The following is a 13,016-nucleotide window of genomic DNA, read 5'->3' as shown; positions in this document are numbered from 1 at the left end:
TACTGGTATTGTTGTAGAAATGGGTCTTACAGAGAGATCTAAAAGAGGGTTATATATGGTGACCTCATAGGTAGCATTCCAAGTGTAACATCAGGACGCTAGAGAAGCAAGACACTTAAATTTTCAGTTTGCCTTTCCAGTTCTCCTGTCAATGTACATTTGTCCTGTATGATATATTCTCTAGTGTTCCCACTGGTATAAGTGACTCAAGGAAATTAGTTTAGTGGTCTTTGATCAGTGCAGCATAACTGCAGCAATTCATAAGTTTCTAGCTTGTTTTTTCCCCCCATTAAAACTAGATATCGCTCAACCAGTGATTCTACTAAAGAGAGTAAGAGCTGTTGCTCTATTGTCAACACAAGGTAACAGTCTCCAGAAAGTAAGGGTATGTCTACACGACAGCGCTAATTCGAACTAACTTAGTTCGAATTAGTTAATTTGAACTAAGCTAATTCGAACTAACGCGTCTAGAACTAAAAACTAGTTCGAATTAGCATTTTGCTAATTCGAACTAGCGCGTCCACACTGATTGGACGCAGGGGGGCATTTAAGGGCAGCTGAAACCGGTTCCGGCAGGGCATCAGGTCAGTAGTTGCTTTGTGTGGCTGCTGTCTGAGGCTATCTGAGGCTCAAGCTTAAAGGGACCCCCCCGGACAGCCGGTTCTCAGCTTTTCCTGCTTGCTTGCCAACCTCACCGAGGGACAGCAAAGCATTGGTCTCTGTGCCCGTCTGTGTCGGTGCTTCCCTTCGGGGACACCGCCGCAGGTGGCAACATGGAGCCACAGCTCGCCCTGCACCTTCTGGTGCATTTTCTGGACTTGCTGCTGCAAGCCTGCCACCAATGGCTCGAGGCTGCCTGGCACCTCCTGGTGCACGTCAGCCCCCTGCCTCTCCACCTGGCTGCCCTGGGGGCCGTGGAGGAGCCGCAGTGGCACCCCGGCACAGGCGTGCCCTGCCGCGTCTGGCGTCTGGACACCAGCACCGACTGGTGGGACCGCATTGTCCTGGAGTGCTGGGAGGACCGACAGTGGACCCAGAACTTCAGGATGAGGAGGGACACCTTCCTGGAGCTCTGCGAGTGGCTCGCCCCTGCCCTGCGCAGAAGGGACGCTCGCATGAGGCCCGCCATCCCCCTCCAGAAGCGGGTGGCCATCGCCCTCTGGAAGCTCTCCACGCCGGACAGCTACCGATCCATCGGGAACCAGTTCGGCGTGGGGAGATCCACCGTCGGAGCGGTGCTCATGCAAGTATGGCACTTGTCGGCCACCGCGCCGGGGGGGAAGGGAGGTTGCGAGGAGGGGATGGGCTGCCCCAGGGGCAAAGGGGGGGCGGGAGGAGGCGAATGCGCCCCGCACCGGAGGGGTCAGTCTGTCCCGGCTGTACTATACGCCGCCAGGAAGGTTGCTTCCGGGAGTGGGGCGTGGGGCACTGCCAGGGCACGAACGCTCCCAGCCACCCGGGCACCCCACTGATTGGCGCTTTGCTGTGTCTCTCTCCGCAGGTGGTCAAGGCCATCAACTGGGTGCTGCTCCGCAGGGTGGCCCGCCTCGCTGACCCGGACACCGTCATCCGGGGGTTCGGCGCCTTCGGCTTCCCCAACTGCGGGGAGGCCATAGATGGGACTCACATCCCCATCCATGCCCCAGAACATCAGGCGTCCCGTCACGTGAACCACAAGGGGTACTTCTCCGTGATCCTGCAGGCCATGTGTGACCACCGGGGACAGTTCACGGACATTAATGTGGGCTAGTCCGGCAAAGCACACGACACCCAGGTGTACCGCAACTCCTCCGTGTGCCAGCGGCTGCAGGACGGGACCTTCTTCCCCGACCGCCACATCAGGGTCGGGGACGTGGACATGCCCGTGTGCCTGGTGGGGGATGCCGCATACCCACTGCAGCTGTGGCTGATGAAGCCGTACACGGGGCACCTCAATCCTTCCCATCAGGCCTTCAATGCCAGGCTGACCAGGGCCCGCATCGTGGTGGAGGGGGCCTTTGGGCGACTGAAAGCCCACTTTCAATGCCTCCTCACCCGTCTGGACCTGGCCAAGCACAACATCCCTCCCGTGGTGGCAGCATGTTGTGTGCTCCACAATTTGTGTGAGCGAAAGGGGGAGGCTTTCCTGCCAGCCTGGATGGCTGAGGCTGACCGCATGGCTGGACACTACGGTCAGCCTCGCACCACCGCCATCCGGGAAGCCCAGCGGGGGGCCGTCCGGATCCGGGAAGCCCTGCGGGAGAGCTTCCAGGTGGAGGAGGAGGACTGACCTCTCCCTTGCATGCCCCACTGGGGCCTTCTTCCACCCTACCCCCTTTCCCCTTTCCCCTCCCTACCTACTGTAAAATAAAGACACCTGTTTTTCAAACAAAAACGTCTGTTTATTTCGCATAACTGGGGTGGGGGGAGAGAGGAATGAGGGTGGGAGAGGGGAGGGGGAAACCTGGGACGAAGGAGCTGGAAGGGGAGGGAAGGGAGGAAGGGAAAGGAAAGCTCAGGGGTGGGAGTCCGGCTGCCTCTCCCGTCTCGCCACACTGCGGGTCCGGGGGCGTCGGTGTGGAATGGTTGTGGAGGCGGGGGCAGGAGGGACGGGGGGTGTGGAGGAAGCAGGAGCAGGAGCAGGAGGGGGAGCAGGAGGAGCAGGGGGAGCAGCAGGGGGAGCAGGAGCAGGAGCAGGAGGAATTGGGAAGCGGTTGAGCAGGCTCTGGAGGTGGCCTCGCAGGGCACGGCCCTGCTCCTCCAGTGCCTCCAAACTCCTCCGGCGCAGCCTCAGGTCCTCCTGGTCCCAGTGGTCCTGGGTGTGGAGCTGGTGATCAATGAACTGCAGGTGCCGCCTCTGGTAGTCCTCCTCATTCCTGGCTCTCCTGCTTGCCTGGGCACGGGCAGCTGCTGCAGGCGGTGTGGTGCGCCCTGCAGGCCCAGGTGCTGTGGCTGTGGTGCAACAAGACCAGCAGTCAATTAACCCAGGGGCCCAGGTGTGTGAAACCCAGCTCCCCTCTGCAAGGCCAGGGCCCCTGCAGGATCCCCAGCTGCTGATCCGTGGTGGGCAAGGCCCAGGCGCATGGTCCCGGGGCTCCCTCTCGCCCCAGCCCCCCGTACACATAAGGGGAGCACAATGGTATTCACAGGTGGACGCCTCCCCGGCCTCGGACGACACAGGCGAGCATCTCTGTGGGGTGCCTCGGGGGTCCCGGGTCCTGGGCAGCCTGCCAGCAGGCTCCTGGCTCTCGGAGCCCTCCTTCTCCTCCTCCGTCTCCTGGAGCGGTCCCTCTGCCCCGGGGTCTATCACGTCCCGGGGGGCAGGGACGGCATGAGCCCCCAGGAGGCAGTCCAGGGCGTGGAAGTGGGGGCAGGCCTCCTGGTCAGCCCCTGGCAGGCAGGCCCGGGAGTAGGACTGCCGCAGGTCTTTGATCTTGCAGTGCACCTGCTCCCGGCTGCGCTGGTGGCCCCTGGCGGCCAGGCTGGCAGCCATACGGCTGTAGACGGCCGCGTTCCTGTGGCTAGTGCAGAGATCGTGGACATTGGAGGCTTCCCCCCAAACCTCGATGAGGTCCATGATCTCCGCACTTGACCAAGCGGGTGCCCACCTCTTGCGTCCCCGGGCAGGCTCCTGGGAGCCGCCAGGCTGGTCCTGGGGAGCAGTGGAGGGCTGGGTGTCCTTGGGTGGCTGGCTCATGTTGTGGCAGGTGCAGGGTCTGCTGGCACGGATGCTGGAAGCCTTGCAACTGGCACAAACTGTGTAGCCAGCCCATGGCCCTTTAAGGGCTCCGGGGCCGGGAGGGGGGCAATAGAGTTTCCCTGGTGTTGGCCAGAGTGGCCACCAGGGAAACCTGGGAAGGGCTAGCCTCCCACTAGTTCGAATTAAGGGTCTACACAACCCTTAATTCGAACTAGCTAGTTCGAACTAGGCTTAATCCTCGTAAAATGAGGTTTTCTTAGTTCGAACTAAGCGCTCCGTTAGTTCGAATTAAGCTCGAACTAACGGAGCGCTAGTGTAGCGCCTATGAAAGTTAGTTCGAACTAACGTCCGTTAGTTCGAACTAACTTTGTAGTGTAGACATATCCTAAGTGCTGAATCTGACTTTCCTTCACTGCTTCTTATCGTTGTTCTCTTGATTTAAGAGCAAAACCATGGCACTCATCATTGGCAAAACACAACTTGGCACTTACACTGAAGACTCTTTAGGCATCCTCTCAAGAGATGAGTGAAAATGGGTTGTTTAACAAAGGCAGTCTTTCAATAAAGAAGCAGAGTTGTTCTCACGATATTTGGGCAGTATCTTGAGATTAGACTGTGCATCCTAAATGTGGACTGTTGTGCCGATTTTGCTGTCTGACATTTTTATCTTGAGTGCTCTTTGCAAACACGAATTAACAGGAATGGCTACGTAAAAGAAATTCCATTCTTCTACAAAAGAATTTCACAAGGCAACTATAGAGAGAGAGTGTGCAGAATTGACCTTCATATGCGAATTTGGCACAATTTTCCTAGGCCTGAACAAAGACTTGAACTATTTAACATATTATAACACCCTATTGACATCAAAAGTTAAGTATGGAACACTTCCAGCCCACTCAATTAGCCTCATCAGTACCAGGGCTACAACTGACAGGTAATTTTTTCTCCCTCTCCCTTCTTATTCTGAAGGTCCCCTTTTTTTTCTCCACTCAAGGTCATCTCATCTGAAGGGTGTGTGTGTGTGTGTGTGTGTGTGTGTGTGTGTGTTAGTCTCGGAGGGTATGTCTACACTACCACCCTAGTTCGAACTAGGGTGGTTAATGTAGACAACCGGAGTTGCAAATTAAGCCCGGGATTTGAATTTCCTGGGCCTCATTTGCATGTTGCTGGGCGCCGCCCTTTTTAAATGTCCGCTAGTTCGGACTCCGTGCCCGCGGTTACACGCGGCACGAACTAGGTAGTTCGGATTAGGCTTCCTATTCCGAACTACCATTATTCCTCGTGGAACGAGGTGTACCGGTAGTTCGGAATAGGAAGCCTAATCCGAACTACCTAGTTCATGCCGCGTGTAGCCGCGGGCACGGAGTCCGAACTAGCGGACATTTAAAAATGGCGGCGCCCGGCAACATGCAAATGAAGCCCGGGAAATTCAAATCCCGGGCTTCATTTGCAACTCCGGTTGCCTACATTAACCACCCTAGTTCGAACTAGGGTGGTAGTGTAGACATACCCGGAGGGTGCATCTACACAGCAATTCAGTTATTTCGAAATGACGGATGGCTTATTTCGAAATCGGTAAACCTCATTCTATGATGAATAACACCTATTCCAAAATAGCTATTCTGGAGTAGCAGTAGTGTGGACGCTCCACTGCTGCTATTTTGAAATAGCTCCTCCCCAGGCCATTCAAAGTAATTACTCCCAAGTACCTCTAGGGGCTCTAAATCAAGACAGCACGTCCACATTAGGGAAACCTGTCTCAGACTAATTTGGAGGCTTCCCTATAGGGTAGACATGCTATTTTGAAATAAGCTATTTCAGAATAACTATTCCAGAATAGCTTATTTCTAAATAAGCATGCAGTATAGACGTACCCTAAGGTGCCACAGGATTACTACTCATTTAAGAATTAACACTGAGTTTCAACCTCTTTCACCACCTGGAATTAGCTGCACAAGTAGCTGCACAAGTTAATACACACAGAAACCTGGACAAATGGGATAGACTTCCAGCCAGGACAATAGCAGCGATATGATTAAAACTCCAGACTTCCTACAGTCATTCCTTTGCTCAAACCATGACACCTACTTTTCTCTCTCACTTTTGTATTGGGGTCTACATGCTTTAAAAAACATAATGCAATGCTATTAGAGTGTCTCATAAAAAGTTCACTGAAGTAAATGGAAAGATTCCAGCTGACTTCCGAAGGCTTTGTATGGGACCCATAACAAGAGCTAGTTTTCATTTACAATTCTGTAGCTTTGCATCAAATACCGTGTTATAACAGAAAACCTTATTTCGAGAGTGCCACATGCTTCTATTTTGGAGTTTGAAGGAAATGAAAATAAAGACACGTTTGAAGAAATAAAAATTCACTGTTGGTTTTATGGCAATCAGAATCACATCAGCTGCTTTTTAATTTTTGCAGAAGCAATAAACACATGGCGTGGGAGAAGCTTTGTTTGATTTTCACTCATCTGAGTTGACGTTTTCAGTCATTTCCCTTTTGTTCAGCTGAATCAATATTTTCTCGCTTGGAAAAGAAATCAAAACCTGAATTTAATTTTCACCCCCCCCCCTCCAGTCACTCTCAAATACACACACACGTATTAAATTCACAGTTTTACTACACGTTGCTTTCATAGTTGTTCTGTGCAAGCATTTTCTTTTAATGTTTGTTTCATCCTTTCATTCTTTTATGAAATACATTTGTCAGAAATATCACACCTCATTGTCAACAACTGAGAAAAAGAACCAGGCTTGTCTAGAGAGTGTATTACAGAGCATATTAACTTAAGGTTATGTAGGAATGGTGTCCCTAGCCTCTGCTTGTCTGGAAATGTATGACAGGAGAGGGGTCACGTGAGGATTACTTGTTGTGCTCCCTCTCTCTGGGGCATCCTTATTGGCCACTGTCGGCAGACAGGATACTGGGCTAGATGGACTTTTGGTCTGACCCAGTATGGCCGCTCTTATGTTCTTATGTTATGTACTTAAGGTTGATTGGGAAATTGTAAAGAAAAAAATCAAAAGCAATGAGAATTAAAAAAAAAAAATCAGAGTTCCCATTTTTTTCCTAAAAAAATGAAATCCCATCTTTTTTTCTTTTTTAGTTTTTGAATACTGAGAAAATATTCAGTTTTTTAAAAAGCTAAGAAGAGCTTGGTTTTTTAAAATTAATTTTTGCAGGTTTTAAAAATCTGATCTGTTTTGTGGGCATTGATCCTTTGGTGAAGTGTCTGAGATGCCCACAAAACAGATATTAGACAGGATCACAAAGAAAAAACAGTTTCTTGCCACTTCAACCAGAAAGGACATTGTCTCAACGACTTGATTACTTGCATCCTGCTTCAAAGACCTTTTAAGACTTCACTTCAAACAGAATCCTCTGAACTATCATTCATGCTGAAATTCGACACTTTACACACAAATTTGAATAAAGACGCTAATTATCTTATCCATTACAAAGATAGCTTCCCCAATTATCACCTCTAATATCATTAGCTCACAGACATTTACCTCCCTCCCTTCCCCCCCATCCCACTTCTGTTCTGAAATTTGATTTGTCCTTTTCATATGTGTTCACTTCTTTTTAATTGTATCGTTTGGTATATATGGTTGTGACAATTTTCTTCCACCATTTGATCTGAGGAAGTGGGTCTGGCCCACAAAAGCTCATCACCTATTAAACCATCTTGTTAGTCTTTAAATATGTATTAACTGATACCATGTCCCCGCAAAGGCCAGACTGTGATACCTTAATCTTATTGAATTGTCATGTTGAAGTCAACACTATTTATGGTACTGTCATTGTGAATATGCATATGGTGCTCTGGAGGAAGGCAGGTCTATACTAAACCAGAAGGTCACATTAAAATATGGAACTCCAGTTACGTAAATAATGTAGCTGGAGTCAACATACCTTAACCAGAATTTCTTTGGTGGCCCCACAGTGGGAGGTCGGCAGGAGAACCTCTCCTGTCGACTTCCCTTACTCCTTACAACTGCAAGAAGTTCAGGAGCAATGGGAGTGCCACCAGGCATTTCTGTTTAGCCCCAAACTTGAACATACTATTCCAGGTGCAGACAGAGCAGAGAGGGTATTACTTTGCTGTTTCATGATAAGATATCTCTATGTAAGCATCACAGTCCTTTTGCTACTACCAGGTCTTCTTCCATGTCTAATCTGTTGTGCAATGTATTTTGCATTTTTTTCTTCCCAAATATAATAGTCTTTTTCGGAGCTGAATCTCCAAAAACTTCTTCATGTGCTTTTGTATTATATATTTTTGGCCTCACTTATCTTTGCAAACCTTTGCTGGTTAATATCCTCAGCAAATATTGTTAGACGATGCCATAATTGGTATTAGCCACATAGAATACAGTACATCAAGGGTTTCAAAATGACTCTGACTCCTTACTCCCTTTTGGGAATACTTCATATTGTTAATATTGACCTCTAAAGCTTGCCATTGGAGATGCCTTGTATAATTTACTTGTGGCATCATGATGTGCATATGAGACTCACACAAGTAAAACTTGTTTACTTACTATCACATATCACATAGACCAGCAGTTCTCATACTGTGAGTTGGGTCCCCAAAGTGGGTAATGGGGTGACTAGCACCAGTGTTAGACTTACCAGAGCCCAGGGCCCAAGCCTAAGCCCCACTGCCAAGACCCAAAGCCAAAGCTCACAAGCTTCAACCTTGGGTGTGGGGGTTCAAGTTACATGCCCCCCCCCCACTTTGGTGCTAAAGCTCTTGGGCTTCTGCTTTGGTCCCACAGGGCTTTGACATTGCCCTCCCCCCCTCCCCAATCCAGGGCAGCAAGGCTCACATGGGGTCAGGCTTTGCTCCCTTCTCTTGGGGTCATGCAGTAACTTTTGTTGTCAGAAAGTTGAGAACCCCTAGTCCAGACAATAAGCAAGCTTCTTTCCATCTTCTCCCATTTTTCTACACTGGGATAAATTAGTGTGTGATGAACCCGTCACATTACTGGGTTTTAACATGAGTAGGCAGATCAGTGTTGTACTCACTAGTGTGTTTGCCCCAGATTCAGTTCAAAGTGGGCCTTGTGAGGTGTCAAATGAAAGCGTATGCTCTGCCGACTCTATCTAGGCTGCTCACGTATTTGTACAATCTGTGTGTGTAACGTTATGAATATGGGCGTTGTATTCATATTTGCATCATTTCTGCTGGGAGGGGTTGTTCCTGAATGCTGCAGGGACAATGGCTCTTGGGTGTCGTCAATTGACACCTGAGGAGCACACAATGGCCTCTTGCCTGAGAAGGACACACCAGGGGATTTCATGGTGCCTTTCCTAAAAAAGGAAAGAAGCTGGTTTGCGGGTCATGTGACCAGCCCATTTTGGGAGGCATCAGCACCCAGGGAAAGAAGATTATAAAAGTACCATGAGGGTGCCTCCATCTACTCTTCAATCCTGCTCCTGATTCCAGAAGCACCCTGCAATGAACAGAGTCCAAGGAAGAATCTGATGTCCCCTCCTGACATAGGATGTACAACAGAGACTTTTAAGTTGGCAGCTTGTAACATCTCTGCTAAGAGCCTGCATCAAGAACTTGGTGACTGATGTATGTAATGTATTCTCCTTAACAATCTCACTCTCAACCTTTTCTTTCTTTTATTAATAAACCTTTCTATTTTAGACTCTAAAGGATTGGCTCAGTGTGATCTTGTGGGTAAGATCCAAGGTATAAACTGACCTGGGACTGTGGCTGGTCCTTTGGGTCTGGGAGAACCTGTTCAGAATTGGTGAGATTGGGTTTTATAACCTCTCACCTGTATAAGGCGTGGGTCTGGTTGTGGCACAGTGTGACAGGGAGTTCGCCCTGCACTGGCCCTTTAAGAGCAAACCCCGGCCCAAAGCAGGGTCTGGGAGTTTGGCCCCAGATGAGGCCATGTTAGCTGATTGGGGCCCAGCTGGGAACCATATAAGACAATGGGCTGCTGCTCCTGGAGGAAAGCAGTGAGAGCCTGGCTGCTGGGGAGCTAGAGCTGGAGCTGGCTAGGGGACCTCTGGCCAAGCAAACCACCAGACTGCAGGGCCTGAAGAAAGGCCTGCTGAAGGAACAACCACCACCCCCGGAAGGGGGGGCTCAGAGACTGATGTGGGCACTGCTGGAGGGCAGTGTCCTGAAGAGAATGATGCGGCCTGGAGGAAAGAGGGGAAACACCACCTGAGGGAAGGTGCGCTGCCAGCAGAAGGAGCTAATTCTGGGGACAGAGTGCAGGGGGTGCTATGGTGGTGAGTGAACCCCCTCACACACAGGAAACACTGGGGTGTCAAAGGGATTTTGCTTGTGAGGTTTTTTGCTAGTTAGGTTGGCAGCTGAAGTGCTCTGTGTGACTTGTTTGGTGTCTTAGAGGTTCAAACCTCAGTCTTGGGCTGTAAGTAGCCCTGGTTATGAGCAATTTGCCCTGATCTGATCCTCTCAGCAGGGTCCAGACTGACCTGATACATTACACTGGTGTAGTGGGCAGGATCCATAGAACCTGGTCAATTGAGCTTTGGTTCAGGACCCCACACTATTCTAAATTTGATTTGAGGATTGAGAGTTTGATTGGTTAAAGCGCAGTTGCAATGAATCAGCAACAGTATGAGGGTCTTACTAAAAAAAAAAAAGCCCTAAAAATTTGCGCTTTAAAAAAGGAATTACCTTTAGGAAGCAAGCTTCTAATCAAGAACCAGAGATGCCACAGAAGAAATGAGAGTGCAGGATTCAGTCAGGAGATTGCAACTTAAATATAAACAAGAAATTGAAGAGTTCTGTCTGCTAACCAAGCAGAGAAGGGCTGAGGCAGACAGAGAACATGCAGAGAGGATGGTGAAAATAGCAAGAGGAGCTGTTGAATTAGAGAGAAGAGAGAGAAAGCAAAGGAGAGAACTGCCAGACTTAAACTCCAGATTAAGAAAATGGAAGCACAAAAGAGACTGAATCCTCCTGGAAGTTCAATGCACTCCAAGTACTATGGGTAAATGATAACTAATTTTATCAGAATCTCCCTGGCTACGTCTAGACTGGCATGATTTTCCGCAAATGCTTTTAACGGAAAAGTTTTTCTATGGCTTGTGTCATGCAGGAAATCAGATGAGATGATCTAATGGCCCCTTCATGGATTTATGAAAATGTCCTGTTGTATTCCCTTAGTCTGTTTGTCTCAGCCATCTGAGCTAGCTCTTGCCTTTCAAAATATATATGTTTTGAGGAACAGGGACTGCCATTTATTATGTGTGTGCACAACACTTACCACAATGGGATCCTGACCTGACTGAGGCTTCTTGGTCCCACCACTAGAAAAAAGGTGAAATAATGATCGATCTGCACTACCAGCACTATTGCTTGCTGTTCCCTGGTAAGAAGACTGATTAGGAAGTACGGGGGATGCCACCTTAAATCAGCAGCTGGAGTCTGCTTTGCTACTGATTTCTTAAAAACCTGACCCAGAAAGGCAAGATGGGTGAAGTAATATCTTTTAATGAATATTTTATTTGACCTTTCATTTAATATCTTACATGTATGCTTGAAAATTTGTCTCTTCCACCAACAGCAACTGGTCCCATAAAAGGTATTACCTCACCCACCTTGACTCTCTAGTGTCCTGGAACTGACATGGCTACATCAACATGACCCAAAAGACAAAACTAGGGAGAGGGCAACAGCTGTCTGATTTTGGCAAAAGAATAGGCTGCATGCTAAGGAGAAGATGTAGCTGGCATAATGGTGCAGTTACTTCTCTTGGTCATAGTTTTCCATTATATAAGCACCACATGGCTCTAATTTTCGTTACCCAAATGAGGGAGCCGGGCCCCTGGGCAAGGTTGGAGAGCAGCCCTGTGATCCCAGAAGGGGCAGGTCTAGGGTGGAATGAGTGGTGCACTGTGATGGACCACTCCGCCCCCTAAGAAGCCCTCAGAGCTGAGAGGAGCACACTACGCGGCACTCCAGCAGTGATTGAGAGGGTCTGGGCTTCATCTAATGCTGCTCCTGAGATAGTGACTGAGACCTGGGCCCAGGGCAACCGCCTCCTTTGTCCATCCTCCACCCCACATTAGCAGGCTTGATCCAAATGATTCACTGAAGCTGTGGGAAAATTCTCAGTGCTTTATGGAACCCAAGCAAAGTCACTTTGCAAATAACAGAGGGAAAACTGCATATTTTGGTAGAACATTTTCCTGTAGGTGAAATGTACAAGTACTAATAAAATATCAGTTATCCAGTGTGCGGTAGGTGATTTCATAGAGCTCTCTGACTAAAGGGAATACTGTGGCTGTGATTAAGGAAAGAAATGGAGCAGAGAAGATGAACTCCAGGAAAGGTATAGAAAACACACACAGGCCAAAATGAATAGGAAGAGGTAACATTTTCAAAAATACCTTAGTGGCTTTGGAGCTTAAATCTCATTTTCAAACTTGTCTTAGTCACTTAGGAGCATTAGTGAGACATGGGCCCCAAAGGGTAATATTTGTAAAGGCATCTAGGTATCTCATGATGCAGGTATGTGCCTAGCATTATATAAGAACTAAGTATTGTTTTGTTTTATTAGTGGGAATTTAAAACTGCCTAGGCATCTAATCTCTGTTGGAGTGAAGCACATAGATGCTTTTGAAAATCCCACAAGGTGCATAGCTACATCTTTAGGTACTTAAGGACTGTTACAATCCTGACTCTCTTTTAAAAATACAAAGCAGGCTCTTAAATCATCTAGATGCTTTCCAAAAGATTTCCTCCTTCCGCCCCAGGCTTTCCTCTGCACTCACTAAATTATAGTTCTGGATCTCTGTAGATTCAAGGCTTCAAAAATTCTTAACAATGGATAATGGCCACATAAATATTTTGTAACCTTACAGCTCAACCACTTTTGCAAAGGTGAGTAAGTATTATCTCCATTGTAATAACTGGGAGGTCAAGCAACAAAGAAATTAAGTGTTTTAGGCAAGGTCATGTAGCAAAGCAATGGCATAGATTTCAATAAAAAACTTCTCCTGATTCCTGGGCCAGAGCCATGTTGCTTTTCCATGCACCTTGCTATAGTGATATATATTTTCATCGACAGAAAAAATATAAGAATGGCCATTTTGTGTTATAACTAGTGGTCCATCTCCTAGCCTGAGAACAGGGCAGTTATTAAGTGATTCATATGCTATTATCCATTCCTAGCATCTGGCGGTCAGAGGATTAGCCATCTTGACTAATAGTCATTGTTAGTCATCTGTCCTCCATTTTTAACTCAGTTACACTTTTGGTTTTCTCAGCATTCCTCAGCAACAGAATCCACCGGTTGACTGTACTTTATGTGAAGAAGTGCTTCCTTT

The sequence above is a fragment of the Pelodiscus sinensis genome, chromosome 3 (assembly GCF_052426305.1).
Source record: "Pelodiscus sinensis isolate ZL-2025 chromosome 3, ASM5242630v1, whole genome shotgun sequence".
NCBI classification, from domain to species: Eukaryota; Metazoa; Chordata; order Testudines; family Trionychidae; genus Pelodiscus; species Pelodiscus sinensis.
Note: the sequence above shows the minus strand (reverse complement) of the source record.